The 27291-nt window shown below is 37.5% G+C and overlaps 1 protein-coding gene across 1 annotated transcript in view; it reads right to left on the reverse strand.

Moving 5' to 3' along the window:
- Positions 1-27291, reverse strand: part of LOC113115083 (glutamate receptor ionotropic, kainate 4-like) — a 297646-nt gene that overhangs the window by 200418 nt on the left and 69937 nt on the right. The window contains exon 2 of the mRNA XM_026282354.1: positions 17472-17613. The gene's annotated coding sequence lies outside the window, so the exon portion shown is untranslated. The remainder of the gene's footprint in view (positions 1-17471; positions 17614-27291) is intronic.

A 27291-nucleotide genomic window follows, 5' to 3' on the forward strand; every position in this document is an offset into this window, starting at 1 on the left:
AGAGAACACAGAAGTGCTGACATGGCCAGATGCTGCTAGTTCCTGGCAGGAGGACAAAGCAACTCATAAAATAATTGCACATCTTTGCAGTGTGATATCCTTGTAGCTTCTCAGCACCTATAAAAGAAGCATATACATTCACATAGGGAGTCTTATGCCACAACATATCTATTATAATGCTCCATATGACAGTCAGGAATTAAGGAAGACAAAAGATGACTGTGTGACCGTGTTGCTGTATCATAAATTGAGTGCCGTAGCGCATAAATAATGCAACATTCATTTCCTCGGACATCCCTTATGTGGCAGATTTTTGAAACTAATGTTCCAGGGTCAAAAGAGAGATCTCATTATGTGGACTTGTAAGGATTACAAAAAAGCTGAAATAAAAACGAAAATGTAATATACATTGGCTGTGTCCGCTGTGCTTTTGGAATTCATCCCATATTATGACTGCGGTGTATTTATTTTATTTTTTTTATAAACATATTGGGTATGTTCTTGCTGGGGAAAAAATATCAAAAGCACTCATTTACTGTGCATTAAAAAAAAATACAAATACTTTTATGCATTGTGTGCGATTCATTCAAAAAGAAGCTATTATGTTCAGATTCAACAACCATAATTCAGAAATGAACAAAAAAAAGCACAGTAAAAGTTGTACCCAGGCATGTATTCAAGAATGGGCCATTGTTCTTGCAGTGCCTGGTGAGAGAAGCGAGCTCTGAGCGCTTTCTATAGAATACGAATTAAGACCAAGGATGTTTCCTGCGAACCTTGCAATCACTTCACTGTTACACGTCCCAAAAAAAGAAGAAGGCGGCTTTGCCAGGAAGCATTCATCACTTGAATGAAAGGGCATAATCTTCTCCACACTTCCCTCTAACAAACACTGTTCATTCTCTTAAGATTAATCACTTTCAAAAAAAAACAAAAAAAAAAAAAACAGGCAGACACAGAAGCAAACGGAAGCAATTACAAAGGTAAAGGATTTTCAAATTCAATATGAAAATAATTAACTGAGCATAGCAATACATTCCTAAGAAAGTATATTCCCCTTTCCCTGTATTGTTTGGAAAGCACATTCAGGTTAATTGACAAATTGTGCTAATATGCTTATGAATTTGACTACACTGATCACGCTGTATGTTTCCGATTCACTAAAATTAGTCTTTTGTTGTGAATCGAGGAGATAACTGAACAGGATGCTGACTCTGGCGCTGAGACTACCAATCAATCAATCAATAAATGGCTCTATATCCTCAGACATACACCAAATAAGTGCATTGTAGCTATGCTTTCATGCTCAGTTTGGAGCCATCCATCACAACAGAGACGTTCACTGTGGGGTCGCTGCATTGCTGCTGACAGCAGGGTCTTTTCCTGCAGCACACCAGTAGCCTCAGCATTTCACAGGATTCAGCTCTGTCCAAAGTGATCTGCCTTTAAACTAATCTAGAACAGTGGAGTAAACAGATGCACTGCGGGTCTGAGCACGGCCCTCACTGTCCCACATTCCCACCGGAGCTCTGGCTTTCCTCCCGTTTGCTCTGGCTGCTGAAGTCGGTTTGTCAATCTGTTCGGGTGGACGGTTGGATGGCCAGCTATCTCTCTCGCTGTCTCTCGGCACTAACACTGTGGCATGTGAACTGAGTCTCAGAGCCCTGCTGTGATTAATGCAGGTGCCACTGTGTGGGTAAAGAGGAGCTGAGGCAAACATGATGGCAGCCCTCATGCCACCTAGGCCAAACTTAACACAGATTGTTTCACTCTCTGACATTTCGCTCTCACTGTGTCTCTCCTTCACACTCATACACACACACACACACACACACACGCACACACGCACACACGCACACACACACACACACACACACACACAGTCACTCAATTAGGATAGATGGTGCCCTACAGAGGCTGAAATATGAATAATGTCATTTAAACTGTAAATTTTACCACTGACCCTGGTAATAAATCACTTTATTTATCACTTATATATCACTATATAACACTTTATAAGTCACTTTAATTGATTAATAATTATCAAAAAATAAATGCATTTGAATTAAAAAATATATTATTTTTATTTCACATCAATTATTATTATAATTAATGACATTAAATGATTCTTGTTGTTGAAAAAATACATTAAACTAAATATTTTATAATAAACTATCCTTATTATTTATCAATAACTATTGACAATATTTATTATTATTAATTATTAACAATATAATTCAGTTAGGCACAGGGCCTGATCTGAGACTGAGTTTATTTAGCAATAATGACCGGCTGACTTTACAATATCCTTTACTTCTTTAAATTGTATTAACTTTTGGACACACACACATGCACAACACAGCAACTAAGCATTTGTATTGTCCAAGAGATCAATAAAAAGACTGAAAGTTTGTAGGTATAAAACACACCAAATCATGAGGGCATGGTAAAATCTCCCATTAAGGAGAAAATTAAGTAAATTTCCAGTAAAAATGAGGCCTCTAACCATATGGGCATTTGGGTACGTGCAGAGGAAGAGCCGTATAAATTTTTCAAATAGCAGGATACATTGACCAAAGATGGTCTCCCTGTCTTGGCGAAACAATTCTTTATCACAACAGAGAGATACAAGAGAGAGAGATACAAGCTACATCATTATTTTAAATAAAGCAATAGATGTCTACATGTAGCTTCCCAGCAGTACCACTGAACACAACATAACATATTAAATGACATTTCTGCATTATAAAGAAGTCTGAATCTATGCCTCCAATGCTACAAGGAAAATAGCTCGGTCCCGGTGACAGCCTGAGTATATGGTCTCCTTCATGCTACATATTAATAACATAATAAATTTGAATCTACTGTTATGAACTGTTTTCCCCAACAGACCAATGCCTGAAACACACTGGCATATACAAGGTCTTACATTCTGTGTTACGCTGGAAATTTCTCCTCCAAGGACACTGCAGTTCTGCAGGCTGGAACGTCTCTCATCTAGGCCACGGGTCTCCGAGAGATGCATTACCCGGGCCCTCGAACACTCCACACAACGCAATATTAGATTCTCCGGTTCCACTCCCTGCTGCGCCTCTAATCTGATTGCAGTGTCACCACACTTCCCCATGTGCCTATTAGATTGACTTACTCAATTTGATAATGTGAACGAAAGAATATGGAAGACATAAAGGTATTTGATCATTGCAGCAGAGATAGGGAGGGACGTTCCGGCTGAAAATGGGAAAAATGCATTTTGGCTCCACAGAAGTCATGCATGTTATGAGCTTTCAGCGAGCGCCAGGGTGGAAGGGGCGGGTGAAGAACACAAGCGTGAGGAGTTTCATTTTGCACGTCGAGATTTCTCATGCGAGTCATTAACAGCAGGTGATAAGGAAGGTGCTGTGGGTGAGGCTAAAGAAAAAGAAAAGCTAATATTGTGTTTAGACAAAAAACAACCACACGAGATGTGGTCTGAGGAGGGAGAGCAATATACCAGAATTTAATCATCTTTGGCCTTTGTAAAATTTTGTGTTTAATGAATAGTTCACCAAAAAATGAAAATGTAATAACCCTCAGGCCATCCAGGATGTAGAGTTTCTGGAACTATTTTGGAAAACTTTAGCATTGCATCACTTGCTCAACAATGGATCCTATGCAGGGAATGGGTGCCGTCTGAATGCCAAAACAGCTGATAAAATCACAACAAGTAATCCGCAAGTAATCCACGTGACCTCACTCAAACAATTAATGAATGTCTTGTGAAGTGAAAACCTGTTTGTTTATAATAAATTGTTAATAAATTCTAAGTATAAACTGCTGTTTCTGGTCAACATACAAGGCATAGTACATAATATTGCTTTCTCCAGTGAAAAAGTCCCCTTGTTTGAATAAGGAGAGAAATATACAGATCAGAGCAATGTTTACAAGCTTTAATTGATGGACTGGAGTCATGTGGTTTACTTGTGCATTGTTGTGTGTGTGTGTGTGTTCTGTAAACAGCTGTTTGAACTCTGATGGCACCCATTGACTGCAGATGATCCACTGGTGAGCAAGTGATGTGATGCTTAATTTAACCAAATCTGTTCCAATGAATAAACAAACTTATCTACTACTTGGATGACTTGCAAATGTTCATTTTGGGGTGAACAATTCCTTTAAGAGAGGCAGGAGGTGCATGCAAATTGGAGGGAAGGGCTGGAGCTTCATGATGCTGTAAACTCATTGAGGACAGATCATCTGCTGTGGGATGTGACGCTCTCATTTCTTTACTTCATGACCTGTCTACCATGAGCTATTGCACCTGTCGCCTGTGGCTTTGTGATCCACCCCTCTTCGGACACCGGCCAAGTCATAATGCAATGGAACAAATCCAGATTTATGGATTTCTGAAGCAAGTGGCAGGTAATCACACTTTAAGAGGGGATGTAAAATGATCTATTTGAGCTCTGAGCTAGTTTGTTCACTGTAAAATTAAACCTATCCATTTGTGCCCTTGGAGTTCGGTTAACTGAAAAACATGCTGCCATGATATAAGGGGTTGTGGGGAGGTTATGTGGTTGCTAATGCGGCCTGAAAAATGGCCCACAATTTGAGTTATTATTCATGTGTGTAGCAAAAAACATTATAAGGATAGGATTTGCAAGTTTAAAATTTAGGATTAAGGACTTGGGACAATGGACAATGACTATGAGCAGTAGTCATCTCTTTGAAGTAAAAAAAACCTAAACCTAAAATGCTTTCAATGAACTTCAAAAGTGGGGACTGCTACTAATCTTATGGCAAGTTACTGATGATACAGTGTTCTGATACTGATCTGTATGAAAGATAAAACCATAGTGAAGGTTACAAAAAACAAACACATAAAACGAAGACCAAAACCTCATGCACAGAGATGAAAATCATTGTATTCTATCTTTTGTAATGAAAGGACTGCTCACTGATGCCTCTACTGGCCACCAATGTCTCCATCCATAAGATCACACACATTAAGGTAGTACTTCAGACTGAAGGTCTGGAATCTATGTCAGTTTTCATTGGCCAAGGCCCGTCCATGAGACAGTTTGACCAACATGTCAAACAACCAATCACAGTTCGTTTCGTTCATCGTCACGTTTCGAGGTGTGGAAATGTCGCCACAATAACAGACCGGTGTGTAAAACTCTCGGACATATTTTAAAGATTCTATGCCGCGAACTCTAAATATATCACATAGTTTTGGAAATCCAGCATTTTTTGATCCTGATAAGCGCTCGATGTCACAGTTGTAAATGGCTTTCTTCTTTATTGAAGGGGTTTGGCTCCACAGTATCTTTGTTTCAAGGCGGAACGTTAAAGAACGCGAGACACGCGTCTTGTCGAAATCCTGTAGAATTCAACCAATCCGATGATGAAATCGACACTCCTGAAGTGTTTCCACTTTTGTGTCCCATATGCATCAGACATTTAGCCAACTCTCCATGGGCGTGACGTCTGACGCTGAGACTAACATTAAGGTAACTCTGCTTGACTGAGTATCATTACTCTTTCTAGCAGTCCTTAGATCACAATGGGCCATCCGTTCCACACTGACTCATTCCTCCCACTTCACTACCAACAACTGCCTCCTGGGGAGTTATAATGACAATTGATATGAGGCAGAACTCTTGACAGACCCAAGAATTTTACAAGAAACAACCATCAGCTCACTTGTGATCTGTGTAAAGACCCAGAATCAATGGTAATGGTCAAAGAACAATCTGCAAAAATAAACTGCTAGTTTACTAGTTAGCCAAGTCAACCCCATGGAAGTTATTATTATATCGCAACCTTTGCTATTTGATAATTACATATTGTTAATATTTATGTTGATGATTCATGTAGCCCTACATGTTTCCTTTAAGTAATGCCACTAAACTGAAGAAAAATAATGATCCCTCATGCTGGAAAGTTGTCAGTGAAGAAAAAACGGACATTTGTTAACTGGATCTTAAAAAACCCTCAGAAAGCTAATTATTAGCTAAAACCAAATGGATACAACACTTAAAAACACAGCTCTCAACCTGTGAATAAGACGGTGGGGGGAAAGGTCATAACAGTGGACAATGAGACTTCAGCATTGTTAAACTCAAAAACACACAAATGATGGAGGGAGTTCAATGCATCGGCTATCAGATGCTGTTGAACTTGGAATTCATACCACGGCCTTTCTTTATTTGTAGCACATATCTCCGTTAGCGGCTGCGTGAGGAGATAAACGAAGCAGAGGCGGCATGTACCCAGGACATTTTAATTAGCTGCTCTTTAATTCAAGCTGACCCTCGCTGAACTCTCATCAGCCAGCTAGACTGCTGATAAGAGGCTGTCACTCACATGGCCTGGGCTCACAGTGGACTGGCTTAATGCAACTCTGCTCTGGATCACGGCAAAGAGCAGGTAAAACACAAAGACAGGAGATGAGTTCAGAGTGGATAGAGTTGCTAACAGAGTGGTGGTGAAATAGCTGCGGTGAAGCAGGGACATCCATTATTCAATTAAGAGCTCTGTGTTTTTTGTGCATAAAACAATTAGATGCACAATTGGTGAAACAACTCTTTCTGTCCAGCCTGTTCCCTCTAACCACCCATATGCTTCACTATTCAGGACTTTTATCAAGGGAAATGCTTTGACCAACTGGAAATGAATGACATAGGTGGCACCAAATCCATGTGGCCAGTGCCAGTCTTTACAGTTCACTGCCGCTGCCAGTTAAGACCCTCTGGATCCACACTATATTGCCAGCCATAACAACACAGCTGGCCTCATCATCAACTCATCTTCAAAATCTGCTGTTAATATGCATACAGAAAGAGCTTTGTTTCTAGTCCAAACCAAAAACACAATCACATTACACTTTATGAAAAACAATTCAAGTTCATGAAAAGGGTTTTTAGCTGTAGATAGATTTCAGGTGATTTTATGGTTACTTTGCATTAGTGCCAGTTTTGATAATACAATCCATAAAGTGTGTGAAGCTTCTTTCATAATACTTTTTGACAGCTATACAGGATACAAGATACACTACACAGCCAAAAGTGTGAAAAAAAAAACTTTATAACGATTAAGATAAATCTTAATGCTATGTGATGCTCCCCTTGTGAGAAATAAAACATTAAATCAGCGTTCTCCTTTTCACAAAGCTTTCATACTGTGTGAAAAATATTAAATGTGATATACTGTAACAAGTTGTTTGTGAAATTTTTGTAGCAAAGCCAAAATATGTTTTGGTATGAAACACTACAGTTTTATTCTATTCATTAATAATGGTTAAACCTGCAGAGAAACATGTTTTCAGTTCCATTGAAATGCGTTTTTATATAATCGCTTTCCACAAACATATGTTCCATAAAAGGCACATTACGTAGTTTTTTTTTAAATATATATATATATATATATATATATATATATATATATATATATATATATATATATATATCCAAAAAAAACACTAGAGCAGTGTTATATATTTTGCTGACTTGTGTTCTAACATTATCCCAAATGTTTTGAAGAATGTTAAAATCAAGATTAAGAAGCAGTTTTAACTAGTGACACAGACCGTGTCCATAGTGTCATTGTGTTGCCTGCTAAATAACGTAACACCTCCTCGATTTCCAGTTTTGCTTTGTAGAAAAAAAAAAAAAATTGAAACACCAAAAGACGCTTTAATATGTTAAGCATTTTATTAGACTGGTGATAACCGCACAGAGTAGCATTGAAACCTAACTTCAAATGTATCTTTGAAAGTTACAAGATACCCCCACATACGCACGACCGGAAGTGGACGACTGTGGCATAATAAATGCTCCGCTATTTTCGAGCTGTGTGTCCCGCTTGTTCAGCGGCCTTGTTCGCTTCAAGAGCTGTCAGCATAACCCTGCTTTCATACTACAAAGTTAATAAATCATTAGCTCATCCATGAACATGATTTCTGCCCAAGTCCCGTCAGACTGCATCGGCTGTGGGGATGAAGAAGATAAACTCCCATGATTCCAGACTCAGTCACCGCGTTATTAAACTACGCCTTTGTTTTGAATACGTGGCCTCTAGCAGCAAAAACTTGCATTTGTTGCCTTTAAGGTATGCTTACACATACAGTGCTGTGAAAAGGTTTTTGACATATTCCGGTATTAATAATTTTTGCCTATTTGTCACACATAAAAGATTCAGATCAAACCAATGTTAATTAAACAAAGAAACACCCAGATAAATACAAATTGCAGTTTTGAAAAGATTATATCATTTATTAAGAAAAAAAAAAAAAAAAAAGCGGTCCAAACCTGTCTGGGCCTACGTTAAAAGTAAATTCTAATAGCTGGCTATGCGACCATTGGCATCAACAAATGCAATCAAGCATTTTTGATAACTGGCAAAAAATCTTTCACATTGCCGTGGATGAATTTTGGCCCCCTCTTCTTTGCAGAATTGTTTTAATTCCGCCACATTGGAGGGTTTTCGAGCATCAGTGAACTGTTTAAGGTCATGCTACCGCATCTCAATTGGATTTAAGCCAAGACTTTGACTTGGACACTCCAAAACCTTCATTTGTTTTTCTTGAGCCATTCAGAGGTGAACTTGCTGGTGTGTTTGGGATCATTGTTCTGCTGCATAACCCAAGTGTGCTTGAGGTCACAAACTGACGGCCAGATATTCTCCTTCAGGATTTTCTGATAGAGTGCAGAATTCATGGTTAAATCAGTTATGGCAAGCTGTCCAGGTCCTGAAGCTGCAAAGCAGCCCGAGACCATCACACTACCACCATCATGTTTGACTGTTGGTATGATGATCTTTTAATGAAATCCTGTTTTACTCCAGATGTTACAGGACACACACACACCTTTCAAAAAGTTCAACGTTTGCCTCATTAGTCCACAGAATATTTGACCAAAAGTCTTGGGGATAATCAAAATATTTTTTGGCAAATGTGAGACATGCCTCTGTGTTCTTTTTGGTCAGCAATGGCTTTTGCCTAGAAACTCTCCCATGGATGTCGTTTTGGCCCAGTCTCTTTCTTATGGTTGAATCATGAACCCTGACCTTAATGGAGACAAGTGAGGCCTGCAGTCCTTTAGATGTTGTCCTGGGTTCTTTTATGACCTCCTGGATGAGTTAATATTGCCCTGTTGGAGTAATTTTGGTAGGCCGGCCACTCCTAGGAAGGTTCACCACTGTTCAAAGTTTTCTCCATTTGTGGATAATGGCTTTGACTGTGGTTCACTGGAGTCCTAAAGCCTTAGAAATGGCTTTATAACCCTATCCAGACTGATACATGTTAACTATTTTGTTTCTCGTCTGTTCTTGAATTTCTTTAGATAGATGAATTGTTGCTCTTTAAGCATGCTTCACTTTGTCAGACAGGTTCAATTTAAGTGATTTCTTCAGGTTCATCAGGTCTGGCAGTAATCAGGCCTGGGTGTGGCTAGTAAATTTTACTTCTTAATCTTTCCAAAATAATGTGTTTAATCACAGTTTGCTCATGATTTAACAGGAGGGGACAATTCAGGTATGTTTTTTTTTTTTTTAATATTCAAATTTGTTTGATGGTCTGAATATTTTAAGTGTGACAAATACATATAAAAAAACTGCACTTCACTGCACTGTATATATATTTACCCATATATAGTGACCCATCCTGATTTCTTCTTTTTTGTGTTTGTGCATATCTCATAGTAAATTGTTTTAAAAAACCCATAAAACATCAACTTGATTTAACACTAAATGCAGTTTTTTTAAACAACAAACAAAAAGCTCTACTCCTCACTGCTTACCACTCGTGTTTAAATCATCAGTGACACATCCTTTACATATGTAAACGTACTTACAGACCGAGAGGCAGAAAAGCTGGCAGACCAGGAAACAGTCCCACATAAAATGTGAATATTTGTGTTGAACTGTTCTGGAACAGTTTTGTAAATACAACTTAACCACTGATTTTTAGTTGTGTCCTCTTTTGGAAGGCCAAACAAAGTATTTTTTTCTTTCACAATGAAAGAGCATCTCCACGAAATGGCAGTGGAAGCAACAATACTACAGCTGTACAAAATTTGACCAAAATCCCACCATGGCACTGTGAAACACAGTTATCATTAGCATGCTTTTTGCGTCCGTAATATAAAAACTATTTAAATACTGCAGTTTTTGATTTTGTTTTACTTTGTTACTGTAATTTGTAATATTATAAATATATAAAAGGTCCAATCTGATTCCTAGAAGAGCAAAAAGAAAATAACTTGGCAGCAACCTTCTCCTTTTCTTACTTTACTGTAAGATTAACGTCTTTCAGTTACACAAATTGAGCCTTAATAGATAGAGCCTTGGGATTCCACCGCACAAAACATTCCCTTTAAAAATCCACTTTCTCTAGGTTTAGAATTCAAACATTTCTCCATGGTGAATTCTTAAACGGCATCTGAATATTCCTCTACATCATGTATGCATTTGTCCTTTGAGTGGCTAGGGGTGAAAGTTTTAGTGCAGGTGGAGGAGCTGTATTTAAGGCAGTCTTTCTGCATTCAAAACGCATACACGATGTGTTAGAGAGTGCTGTCTGCATGGACAGTTATAAGTGAATCTACCATTTCAGGCCTTATCCTCACATAACCACGCTGCCACGCACGGATGACTGAGCCTATACACTTCCTCTGCAAAAGACACAAACAACATACCCAATAATTTAATTTCTCCACCGGAGTGCGATGTGTGAGAAACGCGAACGGTTCACACTCAGACCTCCTCTGTGGTATTGTATTCCTCTGGTACCGCAAAACAGCTGGACATTCTCAAAACTGGAAAGCCAAATATTGGGACAACTTTGCACACAGTGCTGTTCAAACAAGGGCAAATCTTGCAGAATACCAATGCGGCCCAACTGAAGGCGGTGTCAGTGAAGATGAAAGCCTGAATATGGCCCAAGAGCAACTTAGCAGAGAGTGTTTTCAATGCATAAATCTGAGGATAAACATTTTCAGGTCAATCAAATTTAGTTTGTGTAGCACTTTCATAATATTTACACCACCATTCAAAAGTTAGATTTTTCTAATTTAACATTATTTAATAAAATATCATTCTAATTTTGAATATAAATGTATTCCTGTGATGGCATAGCTGAATTTTCAGCACCATTACTCCAGTCTTTAGTGTCGCATGATCATTCAGAAATCAGACAATGTACAAAATAGCAAAATGGACTGTGCGATATGGACAAAAAAAAAAAAAAAAAAACTATAGCGATTACTTTGATAAATTTAGCTTTATCAAAAAGTTGTAAAATGTTTCTGGAACAGACATAAGTCAAAATAATTACTAAGTAAAGGTGCGACAAAATGTCCACGCAGATTTCCTTTGCTCTGTTACAAAACCAGATGTGCGTGCTCAGATACAGACTGCTCTCGCCCTTAAAACATGTCTCCTCTCGCTCAAACTGTGTCCTGTGCACTCACAACTCTCTTTATGCTCATGCACTAGATATGAATTATTTTCGCAAATTTCTATTTCTAAACTTTTCGGTTAACAACTTTTAATGCGTGCAGTGTGAATGCTCTGATCGTTAACATGGGCTCAGAAAAAATCATCACAGACTGTGTGTGAGCCTGAAGTTATGCCCAATTTGTTCTGTTCTCGCACTCCATTTAGGCACGCTGTATTCTGATTGGTTCGGATAGCATACTGCGGGAGGTCGGGCAGCAGAAAATCGTGCTATAAAGTGATTTAGAAATCTGTCAGTGATTTTATAACTATTTTGATTAATCACGCAACTCACAGACTCAATGAGATTGTACCACTTCAGGTCCTGAGAGATAGTGGTGTCCAGTATTCTGAATGACTCCACAGTGTTGTCCATGATGGCGGTGGGAGCTGGGGGGGTTTGGGGGGGGGGGGTTCTCCTGAAGTCCACGATCATCTCCACAGATTTGAGTGTGTTCAGATCCAGGTTGTTAAGACTGCACCAGACAGCCAGCTCTTTAACCTCCTATCTGTAAGCTGACTCGTCACCATCCTGAATGAGGCTGATAAGTGTGATGTCATCTGCAAACTTCAGGAGCTTGACAGAGGGGTCTTTAGATGTGCAGTCACTGGTGTAGAGAGAGAAGAGTAGTAGGGAGAGGACGCAACCATGGGGGCGGCAATGCTGATGGTGCTGGTGCAGGTGTTTCCAAGTTTTACTAGCTGCTGCCTGTCTGTCAGGAAGCTGGTGATCCACTGACGGACAGAGGTGGGTACAGAGAGCCAAGTTAATTTGGGCAGAAAGATATTTGGGATTATAGCATTAAAAGCTGAGCTGAAGTCCACAAACAGGATCCTCAAATAAGTAATTGGTCTGTCTAGATGTTGCAGGCTGTAGTGCAGTCCCATGTTGACTGTATCATTCACAGACCCGTTATTCGGTAGGCAAACTGCAAGGGGTCCAATAAGGGTCCAGTGATATCCTTTAGATAAGCCAAAACCAGTCTTTCATTTCATGGCCACAGACGTTAGAGCCGCAGGTCTGTAGTCATTAAGTCCAGTAATTTGGGGTTTCTTTGGGATGGGGATGATGGTGGAGCGTTCGAACCATGAGAGGACTCTGCAAAGCTCCAGTGATCTGTTGAAGATCTGTGTGAAGATGGGGACCAGCTGGACAGCACAGGATTAAAGACAGGCTGGTGTAATACTGTCTGGGCCTTTCTTCTCTTGTTCTTTCTGAAGACCTGACGCACATCATCATCACTGATCTGAAGTGCAGGTGTGGGGGAGAGGGGGTTTGCAGGAGGTGTGAATGGTGTTTTTTCAAACCTGCAGTAAAACTCGTTCAGATACTCCACAGAGCTGGGGGATGGTGTCTTGTAATTGGTGATGTCTTTCAGACCTTTCCACACTGAAGCAGGGTCACTGGAAGAGAATTGGTTCCTTAGCTTTCCAGAATAATTCCTCTTTGAAGCTCTGATCTCCTTTTCCAGTGTGTATTTGGCCTGTTTATACAAGGATCTGTCCCCATTCCTGCGAGCATCTTCTTTGGCATGACAGAGCTGTCTCCAAAAACACTCCAATCTTCTTACAGTCCTTATTACAGGTTTATATACAGTACAGAGCAAAAGTTTGGACACACTTTCTTTCTTTTCTTTTCTTTATTTTCATGACTATGAAAATTGTCAAGTCACACTGAATGCATCAAGGGCTATTTGACCAAGAAGGAGAGTGATGGAGTGCTGCGCCAGATGACCTGGCCTCCACAGTCACCGGACCTGAACCCAATCGAGATGGTTTTGGGGTGAGCTGGACCGCAGACAGAAGGCAAAAGGGCCAACAAGTGCTAAGCATCTCTCGGGGAACTCCTTCAAGACTGTTGGAAGACCATTTCAGGTGACTACCTCTTGAAGCTCATCAAGAGAACGCCAAGAGTGTACAAAGCAGTACTCAAAGCAAAAGGTGGCTACTTTGAAGAACCTAGAATATGACCTATTTTCAGTTGTTTCACACTTTTTTGTTATGTATATAATTCCATATATATTTCCACATGTGTTAATTCATAGTTTTGATGCCTTCAGTGTGAATCTACAATTTTCATAGTCATGAAAATAAAGAAACTCTTTGAATGAGAAAGTGTCTCCAAACTTTTGGTCTGTACTGTATGTATATAACAAACTATAAAGCAGAATCATGTATTCATCCCAGTGTAGAGACTAGTGGACTCTGAGGGAAAATATATACAAAATGTATACATTTAAGAAGCATTTCACTTTCAGCGTTCAAGGATCAATATTTTGGCAGTAGGCAGCTAGGCAGCTCACTATATTTTGTAACAGATATTTTTTCCTCTTTTTTTTCTATCTCCTTAAATGAGCAAACAATAAAGCCAACTCATTTGGGGCACAAAGAGCCAACAGGTGTGGAAAGGTGTGATGGCAACAGTAAAAGAGCTGATTTCACAGCATTAAAGAAGAGTCCGTGAACTCAGTGTCTGGCAGGCCTCACAGGGCATTGCAAACATGCCCAGCACTCACAGACTCCACCAACCTTTACCAGAGCACAGCAGTCGTTTACTCCGCTTAGGTCAGCCGAGTCCTCCCTCCCTTCCCTTGTTTTCTCTCCACAGTGCCTGCAGTTTACAAAGTAATCTGCTTCTGAGCAGACAAGCATCAGTGAGGCTTATCTGGAGCTTTCAGGTGTGCAGGATGGAAGTGAAGACGGAGGGAAACTGTGGCTGTGAGGGAGACGACGGTCACAAATACATACACAAACCTATGTTTATTGCATCAGCGCAGGAGCTGCATGAAAACAGAACAAAACAGGATCAGCCCAGTGTGGAGAAGCCACAGAGAAGGAGATCAGCAAAAAGACACGACTGCTCAGAAATGGGTGACTGTCAGCGGTAAATTTCACCATTTCTGATTCATTAACGACACAGAACCTGTTTACTCCAGGTATTAGGATTTATTTCAGGCAATCTGATGCCAAGGACAGCACTAAAAAAGGTTTTTATAGCAGTCTTGGATTGATTTAGGCTGGGTGATAGAGGGAAAAAATTTTTACCAATGTTTCTTCACCAATACATATTTTGTTCTAATGTTTGGGGGTTTTGAAATAAATAAATTATAATGCATTGAAAACTTTTAAATAAATAGATTTTTTTTTCAGCAAGGATGCATTAAACTAATCAAAAAGTGAGAATAAATCCAGAAATACTTCTTCATCAAATCAGCATATCAGACTTCTGAAGAAAAAAAAAATCAGCTTTTCCATCACAGATTTTTTTTTCTACAATAAATTAAAACAAAAAGCACTGATTTTAAATCCTATTAATATTTCACAATATTACTATATTTAATGTATTATTAATCAAATAAATGCAGCCGTGGTGAACATAGGAAACTTATTTTACATTTAAAATATCAAACTGACGTCAAACTTTATACAGTATTGCAGATCTTTGTTATGTGATCACTCTAAATTATTTAACAAACATTTTCCAGATACACACAGCTTTAAAAAAATGCTTCAAAATCCTTCAAAATCCCTTCACAACCAGACACATCTTATTATCGGATGTAAACATGCCCATAAAGCCCATATGCTTCAACAGCTGAGGCCATTTGTTTTGTAGTTGTAACTATTAATATAATAAATATATAGTTTACTATGTGACTTAAGTGTCAGATCAAAAAATTAACAAATTGAATAAAACCATTTAAGCAGATAAAAAACAGTAAGTTGCATTGGAAGCCGCAAGGCAGCAATTATTATCCAGTCTTGCAAGGGCTGCCCAGCTCTCTCAAGTGAGAAGCCAATTATGTTTAGCCTTGGCACTGCTTTATGAGGTGTTGCCATTACTAGCTAACGATGCATTTTCAAAAGTTATATTCAATAATGACATTTACACAAAGAGCAGACCGCAGTAGATATTGCAGTCCATTCCAGACAGCAGTGAAACGATGCATCAAATCTTGATTGGAGCACTCAGTATAGTATGTTACAGTAAAGGAAAGTTCACACATATAGAAATTTGTAAAACATACATTTTCAAATGAATCTTGGTGGTTTACAGCAACATGAGTGGCAGTGAATTCTAGTGATGTGATGAAGGCTTGACCAGTGATACACTGTACAAAGATCATTTAAAAATGAGTAGCAAAGTGATGACTACTGACTGGAGAAAAACATTCAAATGCAGGTCATTCAATTTCCTTAAAGAGATAGTTCACCCAAAAAGAAAAATTCACGCATCGAAGACTAACACGGAAGAGAAGAAATTGTTGAATTAAGTTGTTATTTTTGTTTTCTTTCCAAACAAAAAAGTATTCTCGTAGCTTCATAAAATTAAGGTTGAACCACTGATATCACATGGACTATTTTAATGATGTCGTTACTACCTTACTGAGCTTTGAACGTTGGATTTCATCAAAAATATATTGATTTGTCTTGCAAAGATGAATGAAGGGTTTGAAATGACAAGAGGGTAATTATTGGCAGAATGTTTGTTTTCTTGGGTGAACTGTCTCTTTAAAGGAATAGTTCACTCAAAAATGAACATCTGCTGGAAATCTACTCACCCTTAGTCATCCATGATGTAGATGAGGTTGTTTCTTTATCAGAACATATTTGGAAACTATTTAGCATTACATCACTCGTTCACCTCTGCAGTGAATGGGCACCGCCAGAATGAGAGTCCAAACAGCTGATAAAAACCCCACACAAGTTATCCATTCCTATCCATAATTCAAAATCCATAAGAAATAAAAACCTGTGTTTATAAGAAAACAAATAAACATTTTCTGGGGCGAACTGTTCTCTTAAAATGATAGTTTCAAATGAATCATTTATTTAATTTCTGTGGAATATTATAGAAGAAATTCAGAGAAATGTGTCAGGGTTTTTCATTTGTTTTCCTCCATTCAATGAAAATTAATAGTTTTCAAAACTGTTCGGTTCCCAAATCCTTTTTAATAGCTTTTATTATATGTTCCACAGAAGACAAAGCCATACAGGTTGGGAACAACCATGAGGGTGAGTACTGTAAATGATGACTGAATAATAGGGTGAATGATCCCTTTAAAAAAACACTAAGATAAAATTCAATTGAAACAATAAGTGTATTGTATACAGAACAAACACTTTTTTTTAAAGATCAGTTGTGCAGCCCAAAAATAAGAATCGGCTGTAGGAACAGCTTCTAGCGACCAACCATCCAACCACTCAATGTCTCCAGTGATAAAACAGCATGCCACATAACAGCTCTCTGAAGTTCTCTCTTTTTACTGAACGCAGCGGGTAGTTCGCGAGGCCGTGGAATGATCCTGGCCCTTCTCTCATATTCCCTCTGTGAGCCTCCATTTTCCAATAAATCGCTGACTAGTCCTATAACACCCTTTGTATAACACCAACAATCTCCTCACCTCATTTTCAAGCCACTGAAACAAATAAAAAAAAAAATTGTAAAGAGAACTTTGATTCATCTCACCGGGCTTCTGCATTTTAATGGGGAATTAAGTGCGAATTAGGTACACATCTGAAATATAACCGAAGAAAAAGGAGACACAAATCAAGTGGCTGACAGCTATATGCATGTCAAAACCCGGCTGCCATGGTTACTGGAGAACTTTGTGACTCAAGGCAGCATTGTTCTCATCTCTCTTCTTCGCTCGTTCTTTCACCTCGAGCAATAAATCTGTGCTACATTTATAATCACAATAATTCTGGCCAGCTCGTATGGCTCTGTGTGTACAACATGGCAGGTTTCCAAACAAAATGCAAAGTGCTGAAGCGGACAAGCGTTGTTTGCAGTCTATCATTGTTTCCGAGCCTTGAAAAATGTAATGTCTGCAGTACAGTTAAGCACATCAAACACTCCTTCACCTCTCCGGCACGTTCATAAATATTTAATGGACAGTAATAGCCATCCACGGTGCATTCAAGACAAACACTACACACTACGGCGGCCATGTGGTGCTCTGATGAGTGGAAGCTCATTACTATACATCTCATACCTTTGATCTCCGGAGGCGTGAAGCTCTAATCCATCCTGAGGCGCAGGAAGTTGCTGATCTAGTAGTGGGCACTCAGCTCAGGGGCAGCACTCCACATCAGAGTCCCGTCCACTCGCCACCTAAACCCACCGTATGAACCGACCTGTTGGAAGAGACGAAGAGTCAGGAGTATATACCAATGCATCTGAATTATCTGCTGTTTGTCTTGGTGCTGAGTAAAAAACTGAGTAAAAAAAAAAAAAAAAAAAAAAAAAAAAAATATATATATATATATATATATATATATATATATATATATGAGGTATAGTACATGCCAAATGTTCACAAGAAAATAAAATATCTCAACTAAAGCTAACGTAACTAATGTCAAATATACAGGAGAGTCTGTTGGAATACAAAAAGTTACAATTACATAATTATATTTCTCCTCCAATTTGTTTGTTTGTTTTTTTAAAACAAACTTTTAAATGGTGGCTGTCATAAAAACGTATTTAAACAAATGAAACATTGAAGAACAGTAAAAAATGATAATGACTATGCTATATGCTCCTAACTAACGAGTTTATGGTCAGATATTGTTTCTGAGGTAAATGAGGTAACGTTATGTAACACTGACTCTTCTTTCGCTTGCAAGCTGCTATACTGACTTCTTGTCCGTTGAAACACTAGCACACTTTTTTAATTTTCCAGAGCCCTAAAAATGAAATAAATTGTCAAATAAAATAATACTGCAACGAAAATAGCCTAAATTTATTTCAGATATAATTATGTCAGACTATTCCTCTCATAAATATCTGAAAAGTATTTTAGAATAATATTAAAAAGTATTTAGTTCAGTATTTTGTTTTCCAAGCTTAAAGGGAAATATTCCTCCATTTCTTCTTTTGTTTTGCATAAGAAAAAAATTAGCTGTTTGTGGGTTTGGAACAGCATGCGGCTGAGTAAACACTGACTTGATTTTTATTTTTGGGTGAACTATCCTTTGAAATACTTGGCATAAGCAAATTGGATTACCGCCCTGAAAAGGATCTGGCATGTACTGCCATCAAGCAATGCAAATACTTCATAAGTCTGTTAAAACTTTCACTTACATGGAGCTGTTGCATAACCACAAATATGTATTCTGTAACTCAAAATGACCTTCCCCAATCAATGCTGGAGAAAAAGCACTTTAAATTTAGCATGCAGAGAGAGTCTGGCATATAAGCAAGGCTGAGTAATAGTACAATTTAATATTTCATTTCATTTCCTTACTGTTTATATTTAGCTTTTGCTTTCAAATTGTCCTTGTTTAATCTTTTTCCCTCTCCACTGCTTCAGCATGACATTTTCTAGCTCTGATATATTTGTGCATATTTTATCTGCCTGCCATTCAACTTTATGTGACCTCAAATCTCATTGCTTTTAAAGATGAAGTAAACGCCAGAGTTTCACCTTTTTCTGAATAATGAGTGGATCTAAATGAACTTGTTACTAGTCCTTAACAGGAATCTGCCACTAATTAGCATTCTAAACATGACTCTATGCAATATCGGCACATAATTTTACCCTAAATGAGAAAGTAAATGTCATTTACAATATGAGCACTAATGTAACCTCACTGCATGTTAATGTTGCCCTTTCTCAGATGAGGATTAAAACTGCTCCTAATGATGACCCAGTCATTTAACGCTTTCATCACAGCCACCTGAGGATTCCTCGCAACTCCCACCTGAGCTGTTATAGTAAGCAACTAGACTAACTGGAGAGCCAAGCTTATGTAAGTGCACTCTTACATTTAACATCACCGATTTATCAGAATATCTATGTTTATACAGTATAACAGCTCTTAAAAACCCACATGCATATATTAATACAATCCAACTCACTGCTCTAAAAATAAAGAATCTGACCAACCAATTTGTCAAATTAGTATTTATTTTGTTATGATATTCTGTAGATTATTTTATGCTTTTTTTAATATTAAGCATCTAATTTTATCACATAGCATCTATATCTGTTCTGTCTCTCTCTCTCTCTCTCTCTCTCTCTCTCACTCACACACATATATTAATAAAAAGTAAACGCACAGCATTCCAAAGCAAAAACAGAAGAACAGCATTTATTTAAGTTAGAAATCTTTTGTTACAATATACTCTACCATTCCATTTTTTTAAAAATTAATTAATACTTGTCCTTCAGCAAGAACATGTTCAATTCATTTTAAAAAATGACAGAAAAGATTTCTATTTTGAATAAATGCAGTTATTTTATAGTCTTAAAACATCACAGGTTAAAACAATAAATAAATACATTAAAAAATACAAATTAAGCAGCACATCTGTTTCCAACACTGATAACAAATCTGCATATTTTAATGATTTCTGAAGGTTCATGTGACATTATAAATTATATTTTAAAGTATTTTCTAATTGAAAATTAAAACTGTTATTTTATATATTTTACTGTTTTTACTGAAGCTTTAATCAAATAAATGTAGCCTTGATAAGCATAAGAGACTTCTTTGAAAAAAAATCATAAAAATCATACTGATCCCAGACCTCTGCCAGGCTGATTAGCCATTTTTATGCTAACTTTTGAAGTTCAAAAATTTTAAGGCTTCAACAATTTATAAAAAAAATCTTATCAGATTCTTTAACTGTACTAACTATAGATATATACCACGCTACGTGTTGCTGATTACCATATTAATGTACTATGGTAATTAGACAACATTTCAAAATATTTTATAATGTTGGGCACTTTTTTGTTAGCACAAACTCTCATTAATACAAAAAAAAAGCTTTCCATCTGATAATTTTATTTATAAACCACCATTTTCTGATCTACTGTCTTTAATCTTTCACATTTTGTCAGGTCTCCAAGGAAGACCCTAATTGTCCTCCCAAAAACGTCATTTTCAAAAGTTCTATTTGACTGCCAAAAGATCAGAGGTGCAGATCTATTCAGAAGTTTCGCAGACCACGCACACAATTCAATACATCAAATGAAAATTTTCTCACATGAAAACAGTTTAAAGAGATTGAAGGCATAAAGCATGTCCTTTTCCCCCAGGCAGGAGTGAGACAGTGACACAGTTTGACTGTGTGCTCAGTACTCCTGCAGTGCCACCTTCCCACTCAGCAATGTAGACAACCGCACTGGGGACTGACTCTCTCTCCCTCTCTCTCTTCATCTTACTATCCTCTATACCTCGAACCACCAGTAGAAACACATCAGAGTAAATGAAGCATCCCGACTGTCCCTGCACTCACAAAACATAAAAAGTTATGCCCATGGCTGAGGGGCTGGAGAAGAGACAGCAATGTGGGATGATGGGAAAACAGGCCATATAACACAGCACTATAGAAGTAATGAAGCCATGATATATTCAAGAAGGAGGAAAATTCAAGTCCACGCCACCTTGGGGGAGAATCTTCATGGCTGCGTGGGACCATCAAGAATTTATTCAGTGGTTCTAGAGTGAACAAGTTGGGATGTTTATTTTGCAATTCCATTTAGTCCGATTGGTAAATGAATCTCTTCCTAAATCAAATGGCTTCCATTCAAGTGGCTTTTTTGATGCCAAGTGGTCTTGTTAAATGAAGGAAAGTTGCATACACTAAGACAGGCATAAATGCTGCTTTGAATGGAAAGTGTCTTTGAGGTTTAGAGATAAAATCAGCTCTCATTCTTCTTGGCAGGTTCTGGAGATGTGAGGTCTGATTGAAGAGCTTCAGAAGCACTTGGGAAATATCTTGGGGGCGGGACGGGGAGCTCTATTATCTTCTGAATAACATGTCATTCACTGGCTGTCTGACTGGTAAACATTTTGTTTCCCCAATCAAACATATTCAATTTACAGATATGTTCATTAGGATTCAGAAGCAAACTCATATAAAGGCAATTAAGGTAATAGCTGTAATGGTGGAAAAATCCTGGCTTGTTGTCGTGATAAATAATACATTGGTATTCATGCCGTTGTTCCACTTGAAGGGGATTTAGAGCAGATTAAAGTTAATCTAATGGATCACATTTGCCTGTTCCTTATCAAACATGCAGAAAGCATTAGCATTGTCTCAATGAAATCAGCTATTTCTGATTAGACAAAATTAAACGTGGCTTTATTGGACACATACTTTCTGATGATGTGATTCGGTCAGTGTACCACTAATCGAATGACTGTACATGTTTCAACGCAGTGGTTCTCTACTGGTTCTACTTTAGGAAGATTTTACATTCAACATCAAGAGGTAACTAAGCATAGTTCCAAAATTGTATATCATAAAAAAGGCATTTTAGTATTATTGATATATATTTATTTATAATTACAGTAATACCGTATATTCATTCATTCATTCATTCATCTATTATATATTTATTTTACATCAATTGCACGACCAATACACAAAATATGTTCAGAAATAATTGATGCAGAAAGCAAAGTCCCAATCTCATCTGAACACCTCTGGTATGACAATAAATGCAGACTTTGAGCCAAAAGCTACACACCAAACACCAATGACTTGTACTACATACACTATATACTGACAAAAGTATTGGGACACCCCCTTGTTTAGAACAGAAAAAAGCACTTCCAAAAGTGGGGACAACAAAGATGGAAAAATAATTTTGAACGCAGCATGTCTAAAATGACTTTACCCATATATACATATAAATATTATTTATTTGTTTGTTCAGTAGGAGTATGATTGCTAACCCAGTTTCTAAATTTTTCTACTTTCTCTACTTTGGACAGTCTTGAAAAAACAACCTAGAAACCTTTCAAAAGTTACTGGTGAACATCACAACAAAAAAACAAACAAAGAAAAAAAAAGAGCCTTCTGCAGACACAGTAGTAACATAAAATGCAAATACATTATAATGATGTCTTTGCATGTTTAATGCCCGCCAGTACTACTAATGAATGCACAGTCAAAAATAATTGCTACATCTGTAATCCCAGACACACTCCACCTTCTAATGAGTTTCCCGGCAGACACAGGTGTTCATTCACACATTATAGCAGGGCTTAACACGGAGACACATCCGCTGGGCCTCAACATTTAGGTTTTTGCCTCATGGCTGGCATGTTTTGATTTTGCCTCATTCACAGTTGTCTAAAACACTGACATCTCACTCTAACCAGGCAATTAAGGTTTTTCCTCCAACACACGTACGCACTTCCACAGACATGGGAAAAAATAAAGCAACAAAATATAATACATTTGCAACATGTGAAATGTATTAAATACTATTGAAGCTGTGGCCAAGTGGTCTACATCAGAGGTGTTCACAAAATGTTGGGACACAAAAATGTTACAATGGACCCAGAGGCCAGTTGCATTAAAGGGGTCATATGATGCAACTTTCCGTTCTCTTCAGAGTGTTACAAGCGGTTCGTGCATAGATAAGATACGTAAAGTTGAAAAGACCCAAAGTCTCAAACCCAAAGAGATTCTTTTATAAATAAAAGTTAAGAGTCCACCAAATGTTCTTTTTAGCAATTTTATATGACCCCTTTCACATAGTCTCTATATTAAAGCTGGGTCTTAAGAACTAGTTACAGTAGATTACTTTTCAGATTAAAAACAGACCAGTCTACCTTTTTATGTAACTGACATTACAAAGTTATGACTAGTTTTGAAAAAAAAATATATATATTGACTTTACAAATTTATGACCAGTGTTGAAGAAAAATAATTAGATGATAACTTTTAAGACCAGTCTAAGCAGTTTTTGCAACCTGCCACAGGCCCTAAAATATGAGTGCAGCTTAATATATTTTTGTGTATAAAGACCTCTTTATACTTTGTGTGGAAAAACAGTCAGCATAATAATGTAAAGACAAAAACAAAACAAAAATCACTGGATTTTACTAAAGGCAAAATAAATGATTAAGTTTCTCTGGAAAATAATATATTTTATTAAATATCAAATTTGTAACACCTGATAAAAACAATTGGTAACACTTTACAATGAGGTTCTATTTGTTAACATTAATTAAAGTGTTACCCAACAATTTTGAATTCAACTATAATTTATTTGTACAACATAAGAACACACAAACTGTATAAATATTTAATTACGTGCGTATATTAAATTATATTATCCTGTCTCCTTTCCAAATCCAAAATGACACATGCAGAAAAAAAAAAAAAAAAAAAAAAAAAGATATTGAGCACATCACATCATTCTTACATAAGATTATACTTTGACCTGGTAAAAGCATTTTGCTTCCAACTTCAATTCAACAGTACATATCCAACACACATGATTACGTCAAATGCTCTGCATATGCACAATATATGAAATCCGAGTCACATTCAAAGCCCAGACTGATTGTCACTGTTGTGTGGCGGTGTCATCATTCTTCATTGTTAATTCATAGAATGACACAGTATAAGCCAGTGGAATGAATCCTGAGACGCAGCAAGACCACCAGCCAATCTGCTTCGTGCTGCCAGATTGACGGCCGGTGCAGGGAGCCCTCCAGTTAGGAAGGAATACAGTTCACTATCAGCCTGAGCCATGACCCCAATTGAAGAGGCATTTGCAATGTGCTGTGGGAGGAGACCATACGGTGAAAAAAGCCAAAGCCAGCTGCAGGGGACCGATAAAGCCATTAGAATTCATGGGCTGTCTTAAAGCCTGTCTTCCTCCCCAGGTGGATGTGACTGAATGTGTTACCTGACACAAAAAGAGGCAAATGCAACAATGCACAAACAGTCATCAACTCAAACATGCCATGAGAATCGGAAACAGTGATGTCACGGTGAAGAGACGCAGAACGGGACTGTGTGATGAACTACTGGTTGGATTGGAACAGAGAAGAGAGAGAGAAAAAGAGACAGGCAGAGATGGAGAGGCCGGCCTGTTAGCACAGATCAATTTGGAAAAGCAATAGCTCAGCACTTCTGGGCGTGCACACCTAATTTTGTTGCATACTGGGAGTATTTGGTACAGCACTTCACCTGACATCTGCAACTTGTCATGACATATTCAATTGTGAAGGAAAATGTCTCAGTCAGTGGAAAACAACAGAATTACATTCCGATTCTGTCTATAGGCCCATTTGGATGGAACTACTTTTGCCCTATAAGTAAGATTTCATTGAATTCACAAAAAATGTATTCAAATTATGGGAGAAATTATGTTCAGCTGACTCAGGGGTTCTCAGTGAAATCTTCATCCTGTCTGTGATTGCGATATTTTATCTTTCAGAATGTTTCTCATTTATTTTGACCTTTGTCGACCGCGGCTAAAGCTGGATTTCTTGTTGCGCTGTCTGGTGCTCCTTCATTAAGTATTTAGACCTTTGCCAAGTCTCTTAGTAAAATAACAGTTGGTTCAAGTACTCCTGACATCTCTAATATATGTAAGGGATAATATACAGTGAGTCAGTCATTATCGTAAAATAAACCCAGACAGGGTGATCAGGATCAAAATTTCTTTGGGGTTCTGATAATGATGGGGTGATTGTACAAACCCGATTCCAAAAAAGATAGGACACTGTACAACTTCTGAGTTAAAAAGGAATTGAATAATTTACAAATCTCATAAACTTATATTTTATTCACAATATAATATAGATAACATATCAGATGTTGAAAGTGAGACATTTTGAAATGTCATGCCATGCTCATTTTGGATTTCATGAGAGCTACACATTCCCAAAAAGTTGGGACAGGTATTAATAAGAGGCTGGAAAAGTTAAATGTACATATAAGGAACAGCTGGAGGACCAATTTGCCACTTATTAGGTCAATTGGCAACATGATTGGATATAAAAAGAGCCTCTCAGAGTGGCAGTGTCTTTCAGAAGTCAAGATGGGCAGAGGATCACCAATTCCCCCAATGCTGCGGCGAAAAATAGTGGAGCAATATCAGAAAGGAGTTTTTCAAAGAAAAACTGCAAAGAGTTTAAAGTTATCATCATCTACAGTGCATAATATCATCCAAAGATTCAGAAAATCTGGAACAATCTCTATGCGTAAGGGTCAAGGACTGAAAACCATACTGGATGCCCGTGATCTTCAGGCTATTAGACGGCACTGCATCACATACAGGAATGCTACTGTAATGGAAATCACAACATGGGCTCAGGAATACTTCCAGAAAACATTGCCCGTGAACACAATCTACAAGAATGGGACAACATTCCTATTCCTATTCCTAAACTTGAGCAACTTGTCTCCTCAGTCCCCAGACGTTTGCAGACTGTTATAAAAAGAAGAGGGGATACCACACAGTGGTAAACACAGCCTTGTCCCAACTTTTTTGAGATGTGTTGATGCCATGAAATAAAAATAAAAAACTGAATATGACATACATTTTCTCAGTTTAAACATTTGATATGTCATCTATATTGTATTCTGAATAAAATATTGAAATTTGAAACTTCCACATCAATGCATTCTGTTTTTATTCACAATATGTACAGTGTCCCAACTTTTTTGGAATCGGGTTTGTACATTATCCTGCTTATTACACAGCCACCTACCCAAAAAATAAATACATAAATGTGAACACAAAACTCTCACTGTAGTTGAAATTATTTTTTTTTATTTACCTGTTTTTTTTATCAATGCTTCTCTAAAATATTTAAAAACAGCATACATGTACAAAAAGTGGGTCTGACAAGAAAAACATAACAACGATATGACAGCAGTTTTAATACTAATGCTAAGCCATGCTTAAAGGTTGAAGTCCTCATGAATGAATGAATGGCAGAACGATAGTTAGAACAATAAAACAGGTGAGAATGAATGAATGAATGAATGAATGAACAGGTGATAATGAATGAATGAAAAAATAATTAATGAATGGTTTAATTAATGAATTAATGAATGGTTTAATTAATGAATTAATGAATGGATTAATCAATAAATGACAGATTGATATCTAGAACAACAGAATGGGTGAATGAATTAATTAATTAATTAGTGAACTATAGCTAGAAAAACTAGCTAGATATTGAATGAATGAATAAATAAATAAATAAATAAATAAATAAATAAATAAATTAATTAATTAATTAATTAATGAACGGATGATGGATGAATTATAGAACAGTAGCTAGAACAACAGGATGACAGCTACAATGATAGACAGAATATTAAAACAATGGATAGAAGGATATAGATTGAGTGATATTGATAATAAAATACATAAATAGAACAATAAATAGAACACTGGAATAAATAGAATTACAGAATGGTAGATAGAATGACAAAAGATAAACAGAATAAATGGAATAAGGACTGTAGGATGACAGACTGTAACGATAGACAGACGGGTGGATGTTTAGGTGATGAATTCATCATTCTCCACTATCTTTGTCCTAACAGGTTAATCAGATCTGAAGATAAATGATAAAGACCATAGACCTGTGTTAATTGTGTCACTCTTCAGACAGCACATCTACTTTAAAACACACAATTAATTTACATGTAAACAAGCCAAAAATGAAAGAAAATGAAGGGCCAAAGTGTCTGGAGCAAGGGAAGAAGAATTAGCTTGCCGGGCCTCTAACCAGAAAAAACAGTGATTCATCACAGAGCTGGAGCAGGAAATGATAAGAATGAAGTGTCTCAGAAAAGGAAGTGCTGTTATCTGACATTGTGAAAGAGAGAGAGTGAGGTGTGTGTGCCAGAGCCCGTGCAGGACAGAAGAGTCTCATTTAGGCATCAGTGGTGAATGGCAGTGAACTTCCTCTGGTCTGGAGACTGTGACGTGCCTGGACTCATGAGCAGCCACTTCCTGAAGCCGGGCCGTTAAATCAGACACAGGCAGCAGCTGGGCCATCAGCATCAGCCACCTCCAACCCCGAGAAAGGCCA

The sequence above is a fragment of the Carassius auratus genome, chromosome 15, assembly GCF_003368295.1.
Source record: "Carassius auratus strain Wakin chromosome 15, ASM336829v1, whole genome shotgun sequence".
Classification (NCBI taxonomy): domain Eukaryota; kingdom Metazoa; phylum Chordata; class Actinopteri; order Cypriniformes; family Cyprinidae; genus Carassius; species Carassius auratus.